The sequence below is a fragment of the Lissotriton vulgaris genome, chromosome 5 (assembly GCF_964263255.1).
Source record: "Lissotriton vulgaris chromosome 5, aLisVul1.2, whole genome shotgun sequence".
Lineage (NCBI taxonomy): Eukaryota > Metazoa > Chordata > Amphibia > Caudata > Salamandridae > Lissotriton > Lissotriton vulgaris.
Window position 1 is genome coordinate 90,232,159 of NC_141693.1, and position 8,430 is coordinate 90,240,588.

At 45.1% G+C, this 8,430-nt stretch overlaps 1 long non-coding RNA gene across 1 annotated transcript; it reads right to left on the bottom strand.

Moving 5' to 3' along the window:
• Positions 1–2,428: 2,428 nt before the first annotated feature.
• On the bottom strand, positions 2,429–8,011 carry LOC147710274 (uncharacterized). Its single transcript, XR_015295616.1, has 3 exons — positions 7,932–8,011; positions 3,471–3,676; positions 2,429–2,530 (listed from the first exon to the last, which is right to left on the bottom strand). It is a non-coding gene; the product is annotated as an uncharacterized LOC147710274 (long non-coding RNA).
• Positions 8,012–8,430: the final 419 nt, after the last annotated feature.

Below are 8,430 nucleotides of genomic sequence, written 5' to 3' on the forward strand. Positions count from 1 at the left end.
TGGAATGGTAGGGCTGGGACACCAGACACAAATTTACAACCACTGACAGTTGTGTGGGTCAGGAGATATTTTTCTCAGACCTAGAAATGACTGATGACTGCCCCTGTGAGCCCTGCTCAGCAATCCCTAGAAGAAATTAAATATGTTGTCCTTTCTTAAGATATCAACAGGTACCATGAAGCTTTGCAAGTTTGCATAGATATATACAACACAAAGAACATTCCCGTCCGTGTTGGAGAAACCTCTCGGACAGCACCAACACCATAGCCCCCCTCAAGGAAAACAACAATACCCGTGCCAAGAAAGCCAGATGGTTTACCACCGAACTTCGAGAGTCCAGGCGCACATGCCGCCGCCTCGAAAAGGCCTGGAGAAACACCAAATCCACAGAAGCCCACAACAACTTCAGAGCCGCCACCAACGCCCACCATCAACTCATCAGAGAAACGAGGAAAAAAGCGATTGAAGACAGAATCTCCACCCACGCACACAACAGCAAGGAACTCTTCAGCATCATCAAGGAGTTCGCCCAACCCACCAGCGAGTCTACCGACATCCCTCCCTCACAAGACCTCTGCGACAAACTCAGCATCTTTTTCCACCACAAAATCAAGAGCATCTACGACAACTTCGACGAAGACAACCAACACACTGAACCCTCACCAACCACCCCCGACACCCGGAAACCAGCGATTGATGACTGGACAGCCCTCACCACCGAAGACACACTGAAGACAATGCAGTCAATCCACTCAGGGGTCCCCACGGACCCCTGCCCCCACCACATCTTCAACAGAGCCGCCAACACCATCGCACCCATGCTCCGCCAAACCATCAACCGCTCCCTGGCGACCGCCTCGTTCCCCGACGACTGGAAACACGCCGAGGTCAACCCCCTCCTAAAGAAACCCTCAGCGGACCCCACCGACCTCAAAAACTACAGACCCATCTCCCTGCTCCCGTTCCCAGCGAAAGTCATCGAGAAAGCCATCAACAGCCAACTCGCCACATTCATTGAAGAACACAACATCCTCGACTCCTCCCAATCCGGCTTCAGAAAAAAACACAGTACGGAAACCGCCCTCCTCGCCGCAACAGACGACATCCGCACCTTACTGGACAAAGGAGAAACAGTAGCCCTCATCCTCCTCGACCTATCAGCGGCGTTCGACACAGTCTCCCACTGCACCCTAATATGCAGACTCTACGATGTAGGAATCCAGGACAAGGCCCTCGACTGGATCTGCTCCTTCCTCTCCGGCAGGACGCAGCGGGTCAGACTCCCCCCTTTCCTCTCGGACCCCACACCTATCACCTGCGGAGTCCCCCAGGGCTCCTCCCTCAGCCCGACGCTCTTCAACGTCTACATGGCTCCACTTGCCCCCATCGTCAGAACCTACGGACTACACATCGTGTCATATGCAGACGACACCCAGCTCATCCTCTCCCTATCCAACGAGCCCAACACCGCCAGACGCAACTTTCGAGAAGGCATGGAAGTCATCGCCAAATGGATGAAAAACAGCTGCCTACAACTAAACACCAACAAAACAGAAGTACTCATCATGGGCCCAAACCCCGATGCCTGGAGCGACACCTGGTGGCCCACCGCCCTCGGAAACCCGCCAACCCCCACAGACCACGCACGCAACCTGGGAATCATCCTGGACTCCGAGCTCAAAATGGACCGCCAGATCAACTCTGTCTCATCTTCCTGCTTCCACACCCTCCGCCTCCTTCGTAAGACCTTCAAATGGATCCCCCTCGAACACCGAAAGACAGTCACTCACGCCCTGGTCACCAGCAGACTCGACTACGGCAACGCACTCTACGCCGGAATAAACAAAAACCTCATCCGCAAGCTACAGAACATCCAGAACGCCGCCGCAAGACTGGTCCTCAACCTGCCAAAACACTGCCACATCTCCCAGCACCTGCGCACACTCCACTGGCTCCCCGTCGAGGCGAGAATCACCTTTAAGATGCTCACCCACGCACACAAGGCCCTCCACGGCACCGGACCAGCATACCTGAACAGCCGACTCAAATTCCACGCACCCCAAAGGACCCTACGATCAGCCCAGCTTTCCTACGCCGTGGTCCCCCGCACCAGAAAGACCAGATCGGGAGGCCGCTCCTTCTCCTTCCTCGCGGCCAAAGCATGGAACGCCCTTCCGCTCTACCTCAGACAGACAACATTGCTCCCCATCTTCGCAAGAAACCTCAAAACCTGGCTCTTCGACAGACCCCCTCCTTGATGGAATGGAACCTGCACCCCCCCTCCCCCCCCCCCCCCACCCCTAGCGCCTTGAGACCCTTACGGGTGAGTAGTTGCGCTTTAACAAACTCCTGATTGATTGATTGATTGCTTAACCCGCTTCTTGTACCAAAAGGAGACAGAAAGGGTTGAGCTTATGTTGTGATACTCACCTAAGGCATAAAGTACCAGGGCACCAGTGACTGCCATGATCTGGGGACAGGCACCCAGGAATCCCCGAACACCAGAATGAGAGATCTCAGACACATACACCTGTAAGTAAAAATGAGATCATCAGTGTGATGCCCATGTAGCATCATTAGTTGCTAGTGTTGACCTGATTAATCCTCACATATTTTGCCAGACTAGAGAAGACCTGGCCATGCTTTACTCTAACCTGCAATACTTATGAGGTCCTCTCTCCCCACCAGCATGGTCATATCCTCTGAGGATAGTTCAGGTCACTTGAAGACCAGATAGGTCGAGTTTGGCACTTACTTCCATTTGTGATTTATTGCACTGTCTGTAGGACCTATAGGTGACCTGGGTTGCACAGGGTTGACATCCAGCAACCTAAACTCTGCTATTATGCTTATGCTGATGAATAAATGAGTGTCACTCTATTGGGTAATAGCAACATCTGATGTTTCAGTGTCAAGATGCCTAAGAACATTTGACTTTATGCAAGCCTGTGATTAAAAAGTTAATGTTAGGTGGAATAGTAATGTACTTGTTATAAATTACCCAACATGCAAAAAAATTGATGGCTACTCTTGCATGTGCATCCATATGTATGCACATTTGCATGCATATGTATGTATTTACATGTATAGTCAGCCATCTTGGAAAGCTTTTTGTTATAGTTTGTCAGTAACCAATCTAGTGTGGCCGCCTGCGTGTGTACACTTGCCTGCACATTTGTACACAGACACTGGGTGGCCATCTTTGAATTTTTTTCCATAAACTGTAACAAATAACATGCAATGATCCTTGCCTGTTCATTTGCATATTTGTGGACACATGGACGGCCACCTTTGAGTGTTTGTTGCCATAAAGTATGGCAAAAAACCAACTACACCTCCACACTGGTTTCAATTGTTCCAAACAGGAACACAGATTACAGAGAGAACTAATTTCTCAAATACATTTTGAAGACCGGTAAAGTTTACAAGTCCTATGTGGATCCAATGGACACGCAAGTAAAATGTCTTACTGGTATGGCAGCAGAGGTCAAGCCACCTGCAAAGCCTTCAGGATCCTTCCAAGGAGCAACATCCACACATTCTGGGCTCCAGCCATTAGTGCATAACCAACAGCAGAAGGGATAGCAGAAAACATAATGCTCAGCTTGCGGCCCAAGAAGTCGTTCAGAAACATGGCACTCAAGCCACCAGCGATGGAACCCAACGCAAACACAGACTGTGGAGGAAATAAAGGAGATAAGGCACTGTCAGCAGCAGGACAACACATGCTGACAACAGGATCACAGAGGTCAGCTTTCCATCCACAAGACTCAGAATTAAATTCATGTGGGACAACATAACCACACAAGTTAGAAACAAGACACACTGCTCAAAAGTAAGTGTACACAATTCAAAGCAACAACTACATAAATTAACAATAGAATTAACCATGTCAGTAAGCAAATAAGTCAGTAACAGAAGCCCTCTGGTCAAGAGAAAAGCCTAAAGGATGTCAATGCTTTTAATTAATAAAGTAAAAGGGTTTATGTGAAGAATCAGAAAACCTGTGCAGGGCAAAATTCAAGTCAAAATCATAAAGGTTAATCAAATTTAAAAAAGAATCATCTCAACAGAAGGCAAAATAGTTGTCTACAACCAGGAAGACCTACATTTTCTGATATGCAAGAAGGCCCTAGGGAATGAGAGGAAAAAGGGTGGTCACTATTTTGCGTCCTCCCTAACTATACAGCAAAATCATAACGCAAAATTGACTAGACGTAACAAAAGACCTCGCTTCACGGAATCTACCCCTTTGTTAGGAGTCTATTTTTGTTTTGTATTATGTCTTCTGATATGTGTTGGACGAAGGAATTCACAACAAATGGAAAAGTGTGTCCTCACACACCCTTGTGGGTGTCATGCTTAATCAGTCACTGCATCTCAGTCACCAGCACAAATTCTAGTGGTGAATGGGCTCCTCATTGGGGGATGGGTAAATGTGGAATCAGGTTCTAGAAAGTCTAAAAAATCCAGCGCCCTAATCCTGAGGACTTCCTTTAAATAGGGGTAGGTCTAAGGGATGATTGAAACCTGTGACGATGCGTGGGACTATCTATCATCCCTGCATCTGAATACGTCAATGTGTTCAGCCTGTATAGTGGCCCTAAAGGGTTCTCTGCTTTCTTCAGGACCCAGATCCTGGTGTAGAGTGCTTTCCTGACTCCTCTACTACAAGCACGTACACGCATTCGTCAACATGCACACTATGCCTATCAGTGAAGTCCTGTGGGACGGCGTTTGCTGGAGTTGCAAGGTTCATATGGTCCTGTAGGTATGTGAAACACATAACATAGCAATTACTAAAACACATGACTAGAGACATTAACAGAACAAAAATTATAAAAATGATAAAGAAAATGAACATAGAAAGAAAATACATGCTTTTCATGCTTGCAGTAACTATTTGTAAACACCATTTCACACTTGTGAACAGTGAACATAGCAAACAACTGCAACTTTGTGGGAGTAGTGTAAATTATGCATAGGTTTAATCGCACATCATAAGGATGTCTTACCCTAGCTTAAACTAATGAGGGCCCCATTTAGAGGTTTATTTATTTATTTAAGTATTTATATAGCGCAACATCTACCAGGAGGCCTCAAGGCGCTTGAGGAATCCACACCTAGTGAACGTTGACTGTCATCGGCCCAGACCTTACACGAGGATACAGAGTAAGAGCCAGGTCTTTAGGCCTCTCCTAAATGATAGCAAATGAGAGGCATTTCTCAGATCGAATGGTAGCTTATTCCACCATCTAGTGGAAATGCTAAAAAAGCTTTTTTCCACCCCATCCCTGAAGACGGAACGTGGGCTCCTCCATTAGCTTCAATGAGGTTGAACGCAAGGTTCGACGGGGGGTATACCATTTAAAGCGCTTCCTCAGATAGCAAGGTCCAGAGCTTTGTAATGACTTAAATGCAATACACAAGGCCTTCGCTGGGAAAACCCTTGTAGTCACACACTATGAATAAATAATGTACATTGAGAGCATGATCAGTAAACCAAAGGCAAATGTTAGGCAGAAAAACAGGAATGCGTCCAACCCCCACAGGTCTCTGGCACTTACTTCTTTAGAGGTATTTTCCCTCTGGATCACCTCACTATGCTTGTCGAACCCTCCGAATGTTAGTCATTTGAGTGGCAGTACGACGCTTAAATGCATTGTGGCTTTGGACGGAGTTTCTGTGTCACATGGGACAAGTCCCACCTACAAACATAGGCTCATATAGACCTAGTCTGGCCACATAGGGATCTGTCAATGAAGTCAAAGGAATGGCTGAATCATCTGGGTATGATCTACAACTACAGTATTTTATCATTAAAGCCATCAATGTGTGCTCTCAGGCAATACACTGTTGTTCCTTATTTAGCAAGATTTGTAAGGTGTTATTTTGATGGTCAATAGTTACTTTTTCGAGAACCACCTACTTAATATTATTTTCTGTATAGTTCTTTAACAAAACCTGATTTGTCATTTTTATCGAACTACCCTTACACCTTATGGGCCTCATTTCTGAAAAGTGACGCATCACTGCGAGAAAACAGTCACTTTTCATTGCGCACTCCTTGCAACATGCTGGATGCGTCATATTTACAGTATGATGCATCATGTCGCAAGGAGTCACAGATCCGTCAGTATTTTTTATGTATCTGTAGGCGCAAAAATGGTGCATTGCTGGAGTGTGACACAACTCCAGCAATGGGTCATTTCAGATGGGCAAGTCCCATTTCAAATGTGCCTGCGTCAGTCTTACGCCTGCTGTGAGGCAGGCGTAAGATATTGATGCATTTGCGTCCTAGAAGTGACGCAGTGAAATCTCATAGATTTCATTGCGTCACTTCTATGACCCTTACTTGTGTCGGAATGCCCACCCTGCATACATTATACCTGGTGCAGGTATAATGTGGCGCACGGGTTTACAAAGTGACGCATCTACATAGATGCGTCACTTTGTAAATATGACGCAACACTGCACATTTTTTATGCCACTGGTGCGTCAGAAAAAGTGACGCACCGGCAGCGCACAAGTGACACAAGGGCTCATAAATAAGCCCCTATATTTCTGCAATGCTCACTAACTCTGATAAGTATTTTGCTTGAGGGCATCCCCAGGTACCTGAGGCCATATGGGCAAATCATCATATAAATAACATTTTCACAGTTGCAATTAGTGTGACCTCTAAGTATCCATGGTCTTTCCATGCCAGGATGGATCTCCTTTGCAGTACCTGTAAATGGGCACACAGAGCACCCGCCACAGGCATGGTGACCTGTAACATGCCGTAATCACCATAGTATTCTATCATTTGTAGTAGGGGTGACTCTGTTACTGGTGTGCACCACCCTTCTCTGATACTTCGACCCGTTAGTAGGAGAAAAAGGGGAGACTGCAGATATTTGCCCCTGCGTCTGGTGGTTAGAGAGTGGTATTATAGGATAAAACCTTTTCCTTCAAGGCTATCCTGACACATTCCATGATGAAATGTACCATAGAGATCATATCCAATATCCTAAGGATGCCATCTACTGTTTCCAGAGTCCTTTCCTGCGGTATGCTGGTGAAGAGTGCTTCGATATCCATAGTAATGTGCAGATCACTGTCCTCATTGATGCTGGAGTCACGTAAAAGGCTTTATGTATGAGGACATCTTTTTCACCAGTGGTCTCAGAAACCAATCACAAAATTGAGAAAGGTGATCAAGTTGATCCCCAAGACTATCAGTCTGCATGGTGGTGAGAACTAATTTTATGAATTTTAGGCAAGGTATAGACTTGTGCTATCTGTGGTTCTTTTGCTTCATGTCTGGTATTCCATGCTAGTACTAAGGCTTCTTCAGTGATACTCTGAATGATAGCCCTGACTACATCATATCTCAGAAATGTTTGCTCATTTGCCTCATGGTACATACACTCCACAATTTGTGCTCCCTTAGTGTTGACTGTAGTCACAAATTGTGGACTGCATGTACCAATATGCAAAGGAGCAAACTTTTCTGTGATATGATAAAGTGTCCGGCCACACCCTTTTCTCTGCTAAAACTGATTTTCATGACCTCATCTACCATATATCACATGTTCCTAATGTTCCTTTTTGCAAAAATTGCATTCCAGCCCGTTGATTACATTTCATCTGGCTCGAGCCGGAGAGTATGGCCCGGGTGCAGAGAGTTTTACCCAAGCCAGAGATTCTGGCCCAACTCTGGATGTAAAGATAGGACTCGTAAAAGATCTCTGTGAGTAGCAAAAATCTTAAAGTTAGACGTTTGTCTCAGATTGCCTTTGTGAATCGGGCCCAATGTTGGCAATAATAGTCAAGGAGGACAATATTTTTGGATTAGTCTAGTATATAACCTAAAAGATTACTAATGATTTATATATTCTTCAACGTGAGTTCAGCAGAGCTGTGTGATGTATATCTAAAATTCTTACTCCAAACCACGATGTTTCCTTTGACGTAATTGTGATGACTGGGTCTCTGTTGTTCTCCCAAGCTGGGATGACAGGAGAAGGGTACACCAGCGCAAAACCAAAGTTGAAAGCACCCAAGACTGCAGAAAAGGCCGCAACAAACAACCTCTTATTTCTGAGAGTTCTGTAAAACAAATTAAGAAATGAAAAATGAAAATTATTGTTGAAGTAGCTGCAGAAAATCCAAACTTTCCTTGGGAGGACTAGTTTTCAGTTTTTTCACAAATAGTAATATTTAAAAACAATAGAAATAGTAATATAGCAAACAAAATGAATAACAATAATAAAAATTATAATAATAAGAACCATAAAAACAACAATAAACAAAATGTATAATAATTATTATTATTACTATTATTAGTGTTAAATATTGTTTTTTTATATATATTTATATGTGTAGGAAGTTGTTTTTTTGTTGCAGTTGCCCCCCCTTTTTGCCCCGTTAGCTACTAGATGCTGA